Source organism: Esox lucius, chromosome 7 (assembly GCF_011004845.1).
Source record: "Esox lucius isolate fEsoLuc1 chromosome 7, fEsoLuc1.pri, whole genome shotgun sequence".
Lineage (NCBI taxonomy): Eukaryota > Metazoa > Chordata > Actinopteri > Esociformes > Esocidae > Esox > Esox lucius.
The window spans coordinates 24,677,941-24,697,876 of record NC_047575.1 but is presented as its reverse complement, the minus strand read 5'-3'; the positions used below and the strand labels follow the sequence as shown (position 1 = coordinate 24,697,876).

The 19,936-nt window shown below is 40.7% G+C and overlaps 1 long non-coding RNA gene across 2 annotated transcripts in view; it reads right to left on the bottom strand.

Annotated features, from left to right (window-relative positions):
* Positions 1-19,287, bottom strand: part of specc1 — a 109,388-nt gene extending 90,101 nt beyond the window's left edge. For both annotated transcript variants that reach the window (XR_002196966.2, XR_002196965.2), the window contains exons 1-3: positions 18,965-19,287; positions 6,311-6,499; positions 5,497-5,632 (exon numbers count right to left, since the gene is read on the bottom strand). This is a non-coding gene — a long non-coding RNA (sperm antigen with calponin homology and coiled-coil domains 1). The remainder of the gene's footprint in view (positions 1-5,496; positions 5,633-6,310; positions 6,500-18,964) is intronic.
* Positions 19,288-19,936: the final 649 nt, after the last annotated feature.

Sequence of the window (19,936 nt, the reverse complement as noted above, 5' to 3'; positions counted from 1 at the left end):
CTAACACATTACATTTTGTGTTCATATATATACACAAATATTTTACTGAACACTTTTATCCAAAGCGACTGTAAGTAACGTGCATAGATATTGAGTAGGGCGTAGACAGAGAGAAGAGGAAAAAGGTGCGTTAATCTCTGTTCTCCCGCTTGGGTTCCTCTCAATTACCATTATTAAATCTAAACAAGTATGTACTGAATGTGACCCACCCAGTAAGTATGCGTGTGATTGACTAGGCCAAAACTCCTATACCACACAATCATGCCTAATGGGCTTTTACACTGCCTAATCAACCACAGCTGTTTAGACCTGTCCACTGACTGTCAGGTTCAGACGTCTAATCAGCCACATGGATAAAAACATATTGAATAACAACATAGCTCCCTGTTGGGAGCAAACTGAGGCAGTCCTTATGATGGCACCCCTTGATGTTTTAATGGTTGCTTCATTGGATAATAGGCGAGCTATAGCTCCTGATGTGTCAATTTAGTTTTAAATGTAGACGATCACATTCCTAGTCTGTATCAGTCTCGACATCACTTGGTGTTGTCTCAGTCGGTAACAAGAACACAAGGCCATCTCTGTCTCGCTCCATCCATCCATATTAGTCTTCGTATCTCTAAGTTATCTCAGTGTTGTGAATGTCTTCTACCAATAACTAAGAAAGATGGTATTAGGTGAATTTCCTCAGTATTTTTCCTGGTGGACATGATTTAGTCACATATTACTTTTTACTGCTCTAATTTCATTGGCTACTCTTTTATAATTGCAATAAGGCTTAATTGGGACTCCGCAATGCATTATGCCTGAGAACAGCTGTTAGCCGTGGTATATTGGCCATATACAGTACCACAACTGCTGTTGCCTTAGTGCTTAACTGTATCACGTGCTGTGAAAACCTAATTTAAGAAAGTTATCTGCCCCACTTGGCGCCTAGTTTTACACCTTTTCACACTTTCACTCAGCTCCCGGGAGCCCTTTGTTCAATTCATTATGAATTTGTTTTGCTTCTACACTACAGCCTTAATTGAGATGTAAATCAGCAATCAAACCAAACCACAACCCACAAACACTGTGTGGATGGATGAGGCTCAAAGAACAGACACTGCTAATCAGCTACTACATAGGGATTTTAAATGGATAAACTTAGAGCTGCCAGAAAACTTGTTGCAAGGCAGCATTAGTCACAGCACTCAATAAACTTGTGTGCCCACACCACTTTTGGGTTAATTCAAACACATACATGTAAAGCATTAAAAGAGCATTCTGTTTTTATACTGATTTGCCTCAAAATTTGTCGCCTTGTGCTAATTTTCTTTGTCCCTCACATCAAAGTGCAGGCTTTGTGCTTGTTTGATCAATCACATTCATAGAAATCACAGGTCACGAAGACCAAAGAAAGTAACACAACACAGCTCAAGGCTTAATCCTCCACGTTCCTTTAGTACAGTGAGAATTACAGATCATTCCTGTCAAACCCAAGTGGATACTTAAATAAATGTAGCATCCTAAATATTACATATAGGCGAACTAACATGCAGTATTTTATTGATTACCAGCTGACAACCACTTATTATTTTTAACAATAACCTAGCCAAAACATTACAATTGCCAGAGGACAGGACAACCCACAGAACAACATAAATAATGTAAAACAATATTAATATGAATACACACTATACAAACGAAATACAAATGATCATCAAATGACACTACAGTATATACAGAAAGACACATATACAGAGAGGTTTGGTGACTCAGAATGTCCATTGATTGGATAGCATCTTGGTTATTTTTATTTGAATATTATTATCGGGATTGAAGTGTGATGAAATCATCAAGTATATATATATTTTTTTTACTATTCATATCAGTCATTGGTGGCTGAGAATTTGTATTCATGCTAGTGAAAGGTTTGACCAGGGTGAAAAATCAGAGCGCGGTCTACATTACAAATAGCAGATGTTCAACAGTGAGCTGAGAAAGAGAAGGGACTTACCAAAAAGGTATTTGTAAATAAGTTTATTTCATTTGAGTCTGGCGTAGTTTATGAAGTAAGTAAGGGTCAATTAACCAGGCTGTAAAAGTCACAGGAGTGTTGGCGACAAAGCAGATGGTGTGGTAAATCACATATAATGTATTGAGGAGCTTTTTAGTGGCAAACTTTTACTAGGCTGCCATTTTTGCATGGGACCAGTCTGATTAACTGTAGGCTCTTAGAGCAGTAGTAAGTGTTCCCAGGGCCGATTACTCTGTATTTTGACATTTGATTCTGATGGATATATGTTCAGGCATTTCAAAACCAGTTCAAACACTTAAATATGCTATGTATCACAAACAGGAGGTATTGGACTAATTAAATTCATCAAACCTGAGTATTTATGACATTCAGATCACTCAATACAGTGGGAAGTTAAGGTAAAAAGAACAAACTGCAGTCAGTCAATAAAAGCTAGTTAAAGTAAGCTTAGCGTGATCAGCTCCTGGCTGCTCCACCCTAATTTATGGTATTCTAACACAACGCTGCCAAACTCATAAAGTAACACAGCATTCCTCCACAATGTGAGACAAAATATTGCTCACTTACTGTAATTCAGTTATGCCCTGCCTTGCTCGCCGCACCCACATACACGTGCACGCACACACACATTAGTAGACTTGTGAGGATGTTTTGTGGAACAAAATGTGTTCCAATTAAAACATATTTTTTCCTCAAACCAAAACCCTAAAATGTTCCCTAATCCCTAAAACCCCCCATTCTAAACCTAACTCTTAATGCCTAAACTTAACCCTAACTCTAACACTAAACCTCAATATAATTCTAACCTTGACCCTGCCTAAAAAAACCTTTCCTAAGAGAGATCCGACAAAGTCCCCACTTGTCCTGATTTACCATGGCTTACTATACTGTACTTCTCATCCTCACAATTGAAGTAACACTCACACACACTTTGTGTCAGTATTACTTCAATGAGGCAAAACCAGCAGCAAACACATCAGTGACAGTCCAGCAGCCGACTAAACAAAAACAGGATGTATAACGGAAGGAATCTCCTCAAATGAAGCAACAACAAAGTTCAAGCTGGGACCCAGTAAAAAAAGCAAGCAGCTTACTTAAATATACTGTAATTTCAAAGAATGTCTTTTGAGTTCAGTGAAAACACAGACAGATTTATAAAACAGCTTGGTCTTGAGAGTTACGTTTTTTATTTACTCCAGAATAGCCTGTTTTAACAGTGCGATGAACAAACGTCTGAGCAAAGAGCAAAAATAAAAAATCCTAAATATTTAGAAAATCTAGCCGACCGGTGTAACTGAGACACGTCTCTGTGTGGTTGACATACCAGTACAGTGTCTCCTGTGGGCGGAAGTGTCAAAGTTCTATTTTGCCAGCCATCACACCGTCAGACAGAGCTGAGATAGTTGTTGATGTTCAAATACTGAAAACATAGTCAAACACATACTAGGTGTTCTTTTGTTCCATGGCCTCATGTTCACCCACGGTTGAACCCCCTGACTGGCTATCAGTTCCCTACACTAAACATCTGAGTGTCTAACTAATGACAACAACCCATCTCTCTCTCTCTCTCTCTCACACACACACACAGACTTTCTCTACTCTCTCAAACACACACACACAGTTGAACAGCAAAATATCAGAAGGAAAAAAAACTCTGAGAAGAGAACAATGCTCATCAGTCTTTCCCTTTCCATATAGCTAATATTGGAAAGTAGTTCTCACAGTTTCCGTATCATGACCGAACAAATTGTCATAGTTCAGAGAACTAATCAGGGGTTGTGAAAAGGGCAACAATGAGCATATCTATTCACTGTGCCATGGTTTGGACTCAAAAACATCAGGACACACTGGACTACCATCTACTACTACAACAACAATAACTACTACTACTACTTGCACTCCAACAACCTAGTTAGACACAGAACAGGTATGAAATATAAATATAAAAGGTTTTGGCTACTATGAGCCACTAGACCAAAGTGATGATATATGGCCACCTAGTGGCCACCAGAGAAAGTTGTACCCTATAACCAGTTGCAAAACAGAGCAAAACCCCCATGTGGTTCTGAACTGGTTACTGGATAATAACCATAACCCTTTCAGATGTCACCACAGCGTGGCTTTCACACAGGCATACGACTCAGCATACAGCGCACTACAGTATCTGAATGTGGGCTGTGAAGTATCATAATAATATTGATAATTATTGAGTTTCAGTCAATCTACACAAGGTAGATCCAATGATTTTCTTTTAAGGTGGAATAAAGTTTAATAAGGATAACAAAGAAAGAGGAATTAAAAGAGTCATGTGTGGCTGTGTCCTTGTTTTACTATGCTTGTAGGAACCAAAAATTCTTTATTTATTTTGACTAAGGAGTTTATTTTAGGGCAAAAGTTACACTTTGGATTAGGGTTATATTTAGGGGTAGCTTTAGGGTCAGGTGTAGGGGAAATTTGGGATGAATTCACACATAGATTGTGTGTCCATCACACTAAACACGACATGTTTGCATTGAGAATGTATGTTGAGATGTAAGAGATGCAGGAAAGGTCAATGGAAGGAGGGGATTCTTGTCAAATCCATCATGATTGTAAAAGTTCACAATGTGGTTACTCAATTCTGAAAGTGATATGTTTTACTGTTCCTGCAACATAACATTTAGTAGTCTCCTCATCAGTTTTAGGAGTAGCTTCTAAATGCTAACATATTTTTGTATGAGGCGGTAGCATGACGTGCAGAGAAATCGGTGGCGGTAGTCAGACGATATTAGCTGTACTCTAGTTGACTGGTGACCGGTACATGAACATGCACTGGGGTTGACATCCATTCAAACGTCATACTTTCCCCCCATATGTTTTCAATACTTTACTATTGTTTAAGTTCCATGAGCTCTTCACTGCCTCTATGAGGCAGTGTTGATCTGAAACCATTCTGTAGGGCACTGGGCCAAGGAGGTCATACTGTAGGTCAGTTTTGTGCTCCCTCCACTGAACATAAAAAGACAAAAGCAGGGTTGCAGAAATAAACCACATGGATTTTTATGATCAAACTTACTGTATGTTAACATGCCTCTGTGCAACTATTCACTCCTTATGACAATGTTATAACTCCGGCCTGTTCTTATAACCTCATCTGTATGTAAGCTCATTATGTAAATCCAATCTCAGCCAAATACGATGGGTCTAGCTACTGAAACTCTAATTGAGCTGCTGGAATATGTTACATTTGATTGTAGCAAAAAAAAAAAGTATGAAGAGATTTACAGAGAAGTGTGATTTTGTTTTGTTGCAATGTCTGAGCTTCTCTTTATCAACAAAGCACCTCACACTCTGGACGCTGACCAGATTTTTCTTCATTATTCCATCCTCCATTTTAAACGTTTAATTCAATTCAAACATGGCAAGATCACGTGAAAACACATAACTAATCCATCTGAATTGATCAGTTGCATATTTCAGTGTGTGTAACTGTGTACCCGAGAGGCTGCGAGGTCTTGGGTCCGCCAGGTCAGAGATGGCCCCGGCAGTGACAGTCTTCTTCATGCGGGAGACTGAGGCTGCTGGCCCCATGGAAGGTTTGGTCAGGGCATCATCACTACTGGCTCTCTTCAGCTGCAGGACACACACACACACAGGACAAGACAAAATCAAGGATTAGACAACCACATCAACCATCTACTAGATTAGGTTCAACTTTGTCACTGAACAAGTACAAGAACAGTACAAACAACATGCTGTTAGAAGGGGGCAGAAATGTACAAGTGTTAAGTATAATGTATGATACAGATGTGACATTCAGATGTGCAATGTATAGATGCACAATGCAGGCAAATGCATTACAAACGGCAATTGTAAATGTGCAATGAAGGCAAGTGGAGGGCAAAACATTTACAAGAATTAAGTATTATATATGTTACAAGTGGGATGGATGGTTGTGCAATGAGGCAAATGCAAGTACAAATGGCAATTCTAAATGGCAATGAAGTGTAAAAGCACTCTGTATACTGTACTATTGTGAGATATGAGGGAACGGCATCTTGGGGACACACGAAGAGATAACTCATTCTACATAATGTTGTCCTGTCTCCGTCCTTTTAAGAACCCCTCAGGTCAGAAATCCCACAGCTTATTTATCTTCTTATTTCTTCTGCCCGTCTTGCCGAAGGACGAACTAACGGAATCCCGTCAGGGGCCGGTATGGCTGTGTTGGGGGGGCTACAGCACTTCCCATGGCTACGGTAACTGGGTATAGGAATGACTCAGCAAAACGAACCATTTGCTTCAACTCACCCTGCTGAGGCGCAGATCTGTGGCCAGGGTATTGGAGGATCTGGAGGTCTTTATACCTGTCGCTGTGATGGATGAGGTGGTAGAAGGGGCAAGCGAGGCTTGCTTGGCCCTTTCTTGAAGCCCAGGCTTGGGCAGCCCCACTTTGGAGGTGCCCCCTTTCAGCATGGCTCTGTCTGCTATATTTACAGCCTATGATGTGTGGGGGTGCGAGAGAGAGAAAAACAGGTGTAAATAGTATAATAAATACCAGAACACTTCCCATACACTTCTGACCCTTGCTTTAGACATGGCCTTTGAAGCAGTTTGATAGTAGTTATGTGCAGTTCACAATTTTTTAAACACTCATTTAACACTACAACTGCCAAATACCTATGCCAATTGGTGTTAGAGTTTGTAATAAAAATAAAACTCCTACTTCCATGACTTCTCCTAAATAGGTGTATATTATATTGTTCTGTTGTCAGTTCTATTGATGCAATTCTAAACTCACAAATGGAAAACTATTTAGAGAATATTTACTGTTTTTTTTACCCCGTTTTCCAATTTTATCCACCAAAAGCACGCGCCACTTAGCGTAGGTATCCAGGCAGCTGCTAATGGTACCCAGGCGCTAATCACCCCTCACTGAATGCATGACGTCAATGGATGAATGCGAAATACTCCCAGATGAATGATCAGAGCCTTGCTTGAATTTGAATGAACATACAAATGAAATACAAGATATCCATGACCATTCAACTTAATTAGGCTTTTATTGAAACATAATACAAACAATATAGGCTACTGGACCATTCGACATCAACTCAATAGCCCCTCTAGAATCCCTGGGAGAGTCCTGCCAAGACACCCTGTTTTTGTATCCTATTCATTTGGAGAAATGGACCTCCTCTTTTTCTAATAACTCCTCTTGGTTTTTCTTATTCATGTCACCTATAGAGAAACATTATATCTCAGTAAAATAGGGGACTAGAGCTATGCATTGGCATTAAAATCAACACAATAGCCCCACTAGAACCCCTGGAAAAGACTTGCTAGGACGCGCCGTTTGCATAGCCTATTCATTTGGAGAAATGGACTCCTCTCAGTTTTTCAATAACGTATTCATGTCACCTATAGACAATTTATGGCACTGTGACAATTCATAAATTGGCTGTGTAATTGTCATGTTTTACATTTGTAGTATTGTACAACATGAAAATAATAAACTACTGAAAATATATAGGGAGTAGCTGAGAAGGAAAAGACATGGTTAGGACTGATAACTGGATGCAGGATTTGGTCATTAATTCCATGTATTGATTATTGAATAATATGAATAATCTGCTTTCAAGAAACTACAAACAAGTTTCTGTTTCACCTAAAAAAAAACTTGAGAATGACTGAGTCATTTATTGTTTGCTGAAAGGGGGGTTCAAGTGTGCTCAGGGTGTTACCGACACAAATAAACAAAATGAGTCAAAAGATTTGTTCTTTGTGCGGAACATAGATAATACACTGCTAAAAAAATGAAAGGAATACAATCATCACAGTATAAATCCAAGTCAATGAAACTTGGATTTATCAATCAGCCTAGTTAGGAGGCACAAGTAATTGTGAATCAGTGTCACCTGTTTTGGTGCAATTGAAAGTGACAACAGGTGCAACAGGTGCAACAGCAAGACAACCCCTAAAAAGGGAAAGGATTTGCAGGTGGTGCCACAGACAATTGCTCTCCCCTTATCCTTCCTGACTGATTCTTCTCAAGTTCTGCGTTTTGCTAGTGTCCTTGTCACTACTGGTAGCATGATGTGGTACCTCCAGCCCATTCAGGTTGCACAGGTTGTCCAGCTCTTCCAGGGTAGCACATCCATACGTGCTGTCGCAAGAAGGTTTGCTGTGTCTTCCAGTACAGACTCAAGAGCATGGAGGAGATATCATGAGACGAGCTGTTACACGCGGAAAGCTGGACAGGGCTGAAGAACTCATCAACTCAGCAGCAGGACAGTACCTGCTCCTTTGTGCAAGGAGGAATAAAAGGAGCACTTCCAAAGCCCTACAAAATGACCTCCAGCGTGCTACTGGTGTGCATGTTTCTGACCAAACTGTCAGAAACAAACTACATGAGGCTGGCATTAGGGCCCGACTCGATGTCCTCCAGTAGGACCTGTGCTCACAGCCCTGCACAGTGCAGCTTCATTGGAATTTGCAAGAGAACACAGAATTAGCAGGTCCGCCATTGGTGCCACGTTCTCTTCACAGATGACAGCAGGTTCACAGATGTGAAAGAGTCTGGATTCACCATTCTGAAAGTTATGCTGCCTGCAACATCATCCAGCATGACCAGTTTGGCAATGGGTCAGTGATGGTCTGGGGAGGCATGTCCTTGGTGGGTCGCACAGACCTCCACGTGCTAGCCAACAGTACACTGACTGCTGTTAGATACTGGGATGAAATCCTCAGACCAATCATCAGACCTTACACTGGTGTAGTGGGCCCTGGTGCAGGACAATGCCCAACCTTGTGTGGTCAGAGTGTGTAGGCAGTTCCTGGATGACGAAGGCATTGATGCCACTGACTGGCCCTCAAGTTCCCACAAACTTGAACTCAATTGAGAACTTCTGGGACGTTATGTATTGGAGCATCCGATGCCACCATGTGGCATCCAGGGGCTCACTGATACCCTGATCCAGGTCTGGGAAAAGATCCCCCAGGACACAATCCACTGTCTCATCAGGAACATGCCCAGATGTTGTCAGGAGCGCATACAGGCATGTGAGGTCCATACACACTACTGAGTCACATTATGAGTTGCCATGATGAAATTCATGCAAGTTGGAACAGCCTGTGACTGAATCCAAATTCAGTCGACACATCAGCAATCATATTCAGCTACCTGTAGTTATTCCTCGACCAGTGAGATGCATATTTCCACATATTTAAGGAGGTACAGTGAGGAGAACAAGTATTTGATACACTGCCGATATTGCAGGTTTTCCCACGTACAAAGCATGTAGAAGTCTGTAATTGTCATCATAGGTACTGACAAAATCTAAAACAAAAATCCAGAAAATCACATAGTTTGATCTTAAAGTAATTAATTTGCATTTTACTGCATGACATAAGTATTTGATACATCAGAAAAGCAGAACTTACAAACCCGATTCCAAAAAAGTTGGGACACAAATTGTGATACAAATTGTGATTAAAAAAGGAATGGAATAATTTAAAAATCTCATAAACTTATATTTAATTCACAATAGAATATAGATACACATATCGAATGTTGAAAGTGAGACATTTTGTAATGTCATGCCAAATATTGGCTCATTGCAAAGAGTTTAAAGTTATCATCATCTATAGTGCATAATATCATCCAAAAATTCAGAGAATCTGGAACAATCTCTGTGCGTAAGGGTCAAGGCCGGAAAACCATACTGGATGCCTGTGATCTTCGGGCCCTCAGACGGCACTGCATCACATACAGGAATGATACTGTAATGGAAATCACAACATGGGAAACTTCCAGAAAACATTGTCGGTGAACACAATCCACAATCCACTGTGCCATTCGCTGTTGCCGGCTAAAACTCTATAGGTCAAAAAAGAAGCCGTATCTAAACAGGATCCAGAAGCGCAGGCGTTTTCTCTGGGCCAAGGATCATTTAAAATGGACTGTGGCAAAGTGGAAAAGTGTTCTGTGGTCAAAATCTGAAGTTCATTTTGGAAAACTGGGACACCATGTCATCCGGACTAAAGAGGACAAGGACAACCCAAGTTGTTATCAGCGCTCAGTTCAGAAACCTGCATCTCTGATGGTATGGGGTTGCATGAGTGCGTGTGGCATGGGCAGGCTACACATCTGGAAAGGCACCATCAATGCTGACAGTTATATCCAAGTTCTATGCTCCCATCCAGACGTCGTCTCTTTCAGGGAAGAACTTGCATTTTCCAACATGACAATGCCAGACCACATACTGCATCAATTACAATGTCATGGCTGCATAGAAGGATCCGGGTACTGAAATGGCCAGCCTGCAGTCCAGATCTTTCACCCATAGAAAATATTTGGTGCGACAAAGAAGACCTAAGACAGTTGAGCAACTAGAAGCCTGTATTAAACAAGAATGGGACAACATTCCTATTCATAAACTTGAGCAACTTGTCTCCTCAGTCCCCAGACGATTGCAGTCTGTTATAAAAAGAAGAGGGGATGCCACACAGTGGTAAACATGGCCTTGTCCCAACTTTTTTGAGATGTATTGATGCCATGAAATTTAAAATCAACTTATTTTTCCATTAAAGTGATAATGGAATCGGGTTTGTAATATTTGGTACAGAAACCTTTGTTTGCAATTACAGAGATTATAAGTTTCTTGTAGTTCTTGACCAGGTTTGCACACACTGCAGCAGGGATTTTGGCCCACTCCTCCATAAAGCAAGACAAAAACCTTCAGGTTTCGGGGCTGTCGCTGGGCAATATGGACTTTCAGCTCCCTCCAAAGATTTTCTGTTGGGTTCAGGTCTGGAGACTGGCTAGGCCACTCCAGGACCTTGAGATGCTTCTTATGGGGCCACTCCTTAGTTGCCCTGGCTGTGTGTTTCGGGTCATTGTCATGCTAGAAGACCCAGCCACGACCCATCTTCAATGCTCTTGCTGAGGGAAGGAGGTTGTTGGAAAAGATCTTGCGATACATGGCCCCATCCATCCTTCCCTCAATACGGTGTAGTCGTCCTGTCCCTTTTGCAGAAAAGCATCCCCAAAGAATGATGTTTCCACCTCCATGCTTCACGATTGGGATGGGGTTCTTGGGGTTGTAATCATCCTTCTTCTTCCTCCAAACACGACGAGAGGAGTTTAGACCAAAAAGCTCTATTTTTGTCTCATCAGACCACATGACCTTCTCCCATTCCTCCTCTGGATCATCCAGATGGTCATTGGCAAACTTCAGACGGGCCTGGACATGCGCTGGCTTTAGCAGGGGGACCTTGCGTGCGCTGCAGGATTTTCATCCATGACGGCGTAGTGTTACTAATGGTTTTCTTTGAGACTGTGGTCTCAGCTCTCTTCAGGTCATTGACCAGGTCCTGCCTGTAGTTCTGGGCTGATCCCTCACCTTCCTCATGATCATTGATGCCACACGAGGTGAGATCTTGCATGGAGCCCCAGACCGAGTGAGATTGACCATCATCTTGAACTCCTTCCATTTTCTAATAATTGCGCCCACAGTTGTTGCCTTCTCACCAAGCTCCTTGTGCAGGTCTACAATTTTATCCCTGATGTTCTTACACAGCTCTCTGGTCTTGGCCATTGTGGAGAGGTGGGAGTCTATTTGATTGAGTGTGCGGACAGGTGTCTTATATACAGGTAACGAGTTCAAACAGGTGCAGTTAATACAGGTAATGAGTGGAGAACAGGAGGGCTTCTTAAAGAAAAACTAACAGGTCTGTAAGAGCCGGAATTCTTACTGGTTGGTAGGTGATCAAATACTTATGTCATGCAATAAAATGAAAATGTATTATTTAAAAATCATATTATGTGATTTTCAGGATTTTTTTTTAGATTTTGTTTCTCACAGTTGAAGTGTACCTATGATAAAACTTACAGACCTCTACATGCTTTTTAAGTAGGAAAACCTGCAAAATCAGCAGTGTATCAAATACTTGGTCTCCCCACTGTAGTCTTGCTAGCATAGATACGTCATTTGCTAACTAGCTGGAAAGCAGGGCATTTTTCTTTCTTGGTCACAAATCACTGGGTAAGTGTTTGTGAGTATCACCGTCTGACTAGCTTCTCTTTTTTTTTTTCAACATTGTTATTCGCGGTTACCAGCCCAATTGGGCAATTTTTTATGACAAAAATTAGCTTAGGAGGATTTAGAGATAGGGTTGTATAGTAAAAAAGTAATGTCTGTGTGGGAGAGTCCGCATTTTTTTAATGGTATGCTGACAATGAAATCTGACAACCCTGATCATACACCTGTGCACAAAAGGCTGGGGAGGACGTAGCCTCAAAATGCAACCAAGTTCTGTAACTCATCAGTGGCCTTTTTGGATATTTCTTTGCCTCCCAAACCATCTTCCTCACTGTGCTGGGGGCAAGATGCACTAAACGGCTCAACACTAAGACTTGTCCGGGACAAGTGGATTTTTTTATAGGGCAAGTGAAAGAGGAATTTATGTGCCCCCCATGTTAAAAGCCATAAACAAAAGAAAATGCAATGTAACTTCACGTTGTGTGCCACTCACTACTCAGCTATTATACCGGTAAAACATTTACAGATTTAAAATATGAATTTTTCAACAAAATATGTCCAACCTGCATCAAACTCAGAAACCTTTGATTGACCAATCAGGAGTCGGTCTAAGTAGTAACCACTTGCAGTTAAAACACCCCTAAAAGAGGCCTAGCGCCTTCCCAGTAAACCTTATAGGTTAAATGTAAAGATCATCTGATAAAGTCTCCAACTGCAAAGCACACATTTTAAAAACACCTCAGTAGTAACCTACATTATTCCAGCTCATCTTCCTTGGTCAAAGGCACTAGTGCCTTCAGACATGAATGAAGGTCAGACTGTGTTATTTCTTTAGACCTGGAGTCACCACTATCTCCAGTACAACAGACTGCACACTGCAGTACAAAGGAATACTTTGAACCATAAAGTCTGGAGATCCTGTTTGTCTTGTGTTGAATCTACTCTTGGGACATCTGTTTCTACTGTTTCAACAGCAGTGCATCATTTATTTACTAATAACATTTGAAAATGTAATCATTGATATGTTGACAATGTTTGGATGTTTTCAACTGTTTTGTTAATCATACTTAGGTTTATAGCCAGTTTCGTACCTAATTACCTGTTTTGTAATCATTACCTGATTTATGCAGGTCAACAACCTTGTCTGTTTCTTTTCACATGATGGTAAGTGTATTTGACATGCATGTTACCTCAGATATTTACCGCGGTGAAACAGCAAGCCATGGAAGGTCATAATACAGTTGTTTAATTTATTCATATAAATAATTTGAGTTAATACAGCTGTTTTTGCTCATCAGTATCAATAGTTCCAATCCTTCTAGAGTTTCCTGTATTTAATAGTGCATGTCCATAAAAAACTATGCTAAACATGTTCATTTCTTTTACACAAAGTGAAAGTTCTGTACAGGGACTTCTGTACAGGGACAAAAAAAATCGATATTGGATTTGGAACAGCTGTAAAATAGAGTGTCTGCAACAGAGGAGAGTGAGTAAAGGGTTTAGCAGATATTGTGCTTCCACTGCATATGCCAAGACATACAAGACACAAGCCAACAGCAGGTAGTCTGAGCAGAGTGAGAGTGCAGCTAAGGTAGTGAAATTATCAGCTCCCGACTGGTCAGTACACATCCTGTTACAGAGCTGAGAAAACACATAGTCCTGTCCGATCAGATCTTGTCTACACTACTGGGACTGACAAACCAAACATAACACAAAACAACACACCAGGTCCCTACCAGGCTTGTGGTCACTTGTAGGAAAATAAAAGATACATTGGAATTCAAACAAATAAAATTGCATTTTGAAGCAAATAACAATTACCCTAATCAAGATGATAATGTCTAAAGGCCTTCTCAAGGCCTCAACATGCAAGGTCTTTAGCACATTTAAAGTGATAAAAAGTCTGACCATTTTCCCCACAACTTTTGTGGCTGCTTATGGCTGAGCTGAAACTAGAAGCAAGGTCTTTTGATCATCTGGAGAGTCAGAGGGAATGTAGAAACACTTTAGGTGGTCACAGTGCCAAAGGTTTGAGATCCAGTAGTAGAGTCACAATCTGTTCCCCACAGTCTTTTATTTATTTTTTTTAAACCAAGGATCAAAGTTGGTCTTCCAGATCAAATTTAACCAACCTACTGTTCTAACCATTTTAACCCAGGTTAATTGACAATATGGCTGTCTCCTTAAGAAACTTTTAAATTACACTGTAATTAGATAAAGCCTGTAGCCTGGATTAAATAGAATGTTGTGCATGCCTGCGTTATATGCTGTTGTTAGGGCTCACTAATCTATCTATCCACAGACAGGTCCTAAGCTAGCTACTGCAGGCCAAATCATTATCACATTCATAAAGGCAGTAACAACCAGAAGCTGGCAAAACATGTTTCTAGAGCACAAGATGAGGAAATGAGACAAAAATGAGGAAAAGCTAAGAGTGCTTTTAAAGTTGAAAGTGAAGTGTAGAAATAACAGAAATTTAGGAAACAAACACTGCAGTAATGTCTGTTCATAACTCACAACAAATTGCCCCATATACATCTGCAAAGATTACAGTTTTCTACAAAAAATACACGTATTTTATGGTTATAGCGTAGTAATTGTCCCAGCTTTGTGAAAACACAGATTTGTTCATACCTAAGTGAGTATAGTTGTATTCATTTGATCTCGAGTCGAGTAGTGATCAATGTTAACACAATTAGCGAGCAACAACACTGAGTCACCTACAGCTGATAACTTGGAAAAGCACTCTTATAAACCCTTAGAGCCTCAGAGCTACAGTTAAGGATAAGGCTGCATACTGACAAAGACACATGAGACTAATTTGTTTTCACGTCTGTAGTATTGCAGGACAAAAAAAAAATTGTACTGAGAGAGAGAAATGGACAGACAGAACTATAAAATATAAGTAATATAATGGACGTTAACTTGATGACAGCAGTTTTCCGTCATTTTGCTTCACACATTTGCTTCACTAAACACAAAATCTTAGCAGGAAACAATGACTAGATGGTATACTGAGAAAGCTAGGCTAAATATGGATGTTGGTCAGCAGCAAATCCACAAATTAAAAAGTAGAATATGATTTCTAGTTACCAAAGTAACTACCCTAAGTATTGGGTTGCTCTTTTCCATAATTATATTGTCTTTGACAGGAAGAAGATGTAAATACTTTCACAAAAATAAAGAGGGGATTCCAAATAAAGAGATTTTATAGGGTTTTTCTGTTTTTCAATTCTTAGAAAGGGATAAAAACAATCCACACTAAACTAACATTTATCAGTTCTGTTTTAAGGTATGATTGAAACACTTCCTGTAATCCAGGGGTTTTAAACATTTTGTCAAGGACCCCACCATAGTCAAAAATATATGTACGTTTTACATTTCCATTTCAGCAACTCAAGAGACATACTGGCCCCCCATAAGACTTGAAACCATAACACTGGCACTGCAAGTGCCCTGCTTTAACCAAGTGAACTACACATACGCTGAGACCGACTGTGACCCCCCAGATGCTGGGCACTATCTCTGGTGATGCCAGGCTTGTACAGCAGCCATCATCAGTTGTTGTTTGTTTCAGTTCTTTTTCCTTAAATCCCATCTACAGCCAATGCAAGGTATGTTCAATTGGATCAATTGGACCCATCAAGAATGTGCCCCTTTTTGGCCCTGAAAACTCCCTGTATGTTTGAGGTCCTTGTCTTGCTTATAATGAAGTATTGTCCAATGTGTTTGGAGGCATTCACATTTACTTAAGCAGACATGTTTATCTACACTGCACAACACATTCTGCGGCCAGCAGTAGTTACATCCTCAATGAAGAGAGTCGATTCCAGTGACCACGAGGGCCACACCAAAGTGCCCAACCCATAACAACCCTTTTAGATACATGACATGTGCTGAGAACCTTTAAATCCTTGCCATCACTTTGGTAGATGTTAATCTGTCTCATCAGTCAAAAATACTGTTTTCAGAACTCATGGTTTTCCGAACTAGTGGTTTGCACCTCGTAGCGTCTAAAGTACTGGTAGAGATGGTCAAGGCTAAGGATGTAACGGTAAACCTAACCCACGGTATGGTACGTATTGCAGTTTGAGGGTCACGGTTCCATACGTTTTAGTACAGCTCAAAAATGTATTGTCAACAGTTACTGAAAATCAATACTGAAGCAGTTACCACTCATGTACTGAAGCAGTATAGTCTCTACATCGTGTTAGGTTTAGCTTTAAAGCCTATTGTGGTGACTATTTCCCCAGGGCGACTATTTCCTTTTCATAACAGTCCAGACGGTGAATATGAATAGAATTAGAGCTGCCAGACCCTCGTATAGAAGCCGGTTTCGCACCAGTAATAAAATGCAACACTGCATCCAGAGGTTTCAATGCTGACCCTAAGGCATGCACATATAGCACATCACCATAGTCAAGTACAATTTATTGTCTGTTCTGAGATGACATACACGATTTACTTAAAAAAAAATTGCACTGCTTTACAATAATTTACAGTTGTGCTCATAACTTTGCATACCCTGGTGGAAACTGTGACATTTTGGCATTGATTTTGAAAATTTGACTAATCATGCAAAAAAACTAAGGATATTGATCATATGAAGCCATTTAATATCACATTGTTGTTTGGCTGATTTTAAAATCATAATGATAACAGAAATCACCCAATTGGCCCTGATTAAAAGTTTTGTATACCCTTGAATGTTTGGCCTTGTTACAGACACACAAGGTGACACACACAGGTGAAAATGGCAATTAAAGGGTAACTTCCCACACCTGTGTGCATAAATAGTCAATGAGTTTGTTAGCTCTCATGTGGATGCACTGAGCAGGCTAGATACTGAGCCATGCGGAGCAGAAAAGAACTGTCAAAAGACCAGCTTAACAAGGTAATGGAACTTTATAAAGATGGAAAAGGATATAAAAAGAAATCCAAAGCCTTGCAAACGCCAGTCATTACTGTTCAATCAATTATTAAGAAGTGGAATATTTGGGGATCTCTTGATACCAAGCCAAGGTCAGGTAGACCAAGAAAGATTTCAGCCAAAACTACCAGAAGAATTGTTCGGGATACAAAGAAAAACCCACAGGGAATCTCAGGAGAAATACAGGCTGTTCTGGAAAAAGACGGTGTGGTTGTTTCAAGGAGCACAATATAACGATACTTGAACAAAAATGAGCTGCATGGTCGAGTTGCCAGAAAAAAGCCTTTACTGCGCCAATGCCACAAAAAAGGCTGGTTACGATATGCCCGACAACACCTTGACACACCTCACAGCCTCTGGCACACTGTAATTTGGAATGACAAGACCAAAATAGAGCTTTATGCGCACAACTATAAGCGCTATGTTTGAGAGTGTGAGCTCTGAAGGCATGGGGAATCTTGTGAAAGTTGATGGCAAGATGAATGCATCATGTTATCAGAAAATACTGGCAGACAATTTGCATTCTACTGCACGAAAGCTGAAAATGGGATGCACTTGGACTTTCCAGCACGACAAGCACAAGGCCAAGTTGACCCTCCAGTGGTTTCAGCAGAAAAAGGTGAAGATTCTGGAGTAGCCATCATAGTCTCCTGACCTTAATATCATCGAGCCACTCTGGGGAGATCTCAAACGTGCGGTTCATGCAAGACGACCAAAGACTTTGCATGACCTGGAGGCATTTTGCCAAGACGAAAGGGCAGCTATACCACCTGCAAGAATTCGGGGCCTCATAGACAACTATTACAAAAGACTGAACGCCCTCATTGATGCTAAGAACAAAGGGTATGCAGACTTTTGAACAGGGGTCAGTTCATTTTTTTGTTTTATGATTGTGCCATTTTGTTATGACCTACAGTTGAACATGAATCCCATAAGAAAGAAAAGACGTGTTTTGCCTGCTCACTCATGTTTTCTTTACAAATGGTACATATATTACCAATTCTGCAAGGGTATGCAAACTTTTGAGCACAACTGTATAGCTACCGTATTGGGTTATAAATCAGCTGTTGTGTCATTTATCAAAAACAAAAAGCGACTGAAACAAAATTCTTATGTTGCTTGAATGCTTTGTATTAAAAGCTAAGTTAAAGCCAACACATCTCTCCACATATCAACACTACAAATGACTGACAGACTAAGGATAGTAACAAGGAAAAAACCACCTCCCGCCCCCTCGCTTATGATGATGAGGCAATGCTTAGTCTGACTTCCTGTCAACTTCCTAACAGACGCTGCTCATTACAAATAGATGTGTTTAGTGGTTACCCTCTATACCCATAACTCTGATATTAACACTGATGGATATTCACATCTGCTACATACAAAATGCTACTTAACAAAATGCTTCTCGAATGTAGGCTTTTTCAAGGAATACATATATGCAGAAAACATGCCTAGTCTTAAAAAAAGCATATAACTAGCAGAATATAATCTAGCTAACATTAGTGTGACAGAGCTGAAATTATTCTCAACCTCCACCACTACAACAGAAGTGTGGGCAGTGGGTGACTCCTGATTCCTGGCTGGTCTGAGTTTGGCAGAGGGCTGTAGAAAGGATGTTGGGTTGAATATCAACCGGCTTCATCACATCCTCTGCTGTGTTCTGCTCTACGTATCTCAGGACAGGGCCTGCCTCAACCTCCGTCAGCCTTTAAATAGCCAATACTCCAAAGAAAATATTACAGTGAATATAGCAGTCACCTACAACTGTTTTAATAGATTGACATATATGGTTTGTAAGTTTTCAAGTTCATTGGTTCACTCTCCATACATTTCTTGAAAATTTCCTGTTCAAACAGCCTACAATTCTCAGAACCTCTCACGTGAGGTCTCTGAAACACAGCTCAAAATGGTAACGGCCTGAGACGTCAAACACCGTGAGAAGATAGAATAAAAACAGAGGGACAGAGTTTCATTTAGAATTGTACTTACAGGGGGGGAAAAACACTGGTCTTGAGCAGCCTCAATCACAGAATGTAAAAGGACTCCTTCTCAGACGCTGTCACTGCCCTGTAAACAGCAGGCTCCCTCCCACTTCAGAAACACTGACTCCGGCCTGAGGCAAGCTGGACCGACAACACACAAAGCACAACAACTGAAGAGCAACACAGCAGCCAGACCTCTGGATCAGGGACGCACTGGGAAGAAGTATCAAGGCCAAGAGCATTTCAATGCGGCTGCCTCCGAAGATCAGGACCCAGAAGCCGCCTGCTTGCCCTTGTGCTGCTGGGCTGGCTGTGTGGCTGTGCCGCGCTTTCTGTCTGTCTCTCTTTCTCACACATGCTGTCTATGACACGCACAGTCTAGCCACGAGGAAGTTCCCTCCCCACTCAAAACTATTTTTCAGAGCTGAGGTACAGACAGGGAGAGGAGATGCAGTCGTTGTGCGGTTTTTATTGCTAACTTCAATATTCTGCATTTTGTCAAATTATTTTAGATATTGCTTTTGGCATGTCTCTGTACTTTTCCCTGAAAAAGCTTTGGTTCTCTCCCTCAGGACATTGACATTGTAGCTTCTCCTTTGATTTAGGCTACCTTAGGCTTAGATCATGTGTAGAAGAGATAGTGTGGGACACAATCACCCCATTGTATGTCAATATCACTTTAGGGAGCCTGGTCTGCGTTGCTCCACTTTTGAAAATCAAATACACCAGATGATATGAACATTTCTCATATCCAAATGTCCTTGCTGCGCTCAAGTGAAGTCCAGACACTCAACTAACAAAATGGCTTTTGTCTAAGAAGAAAATATCTATTGCTTCAGTAGAGTGAAGAGGAGGGTCGAGGGTTGAATATTTGTGGTGGGTGCATTTTACACATTTTCCAATTGTTCAGATTTGGATCCTACTTCATTCCAAAGTCATAGAATATGTGGGAAGTAACAAGTTCTGAGGTCTGATGCAT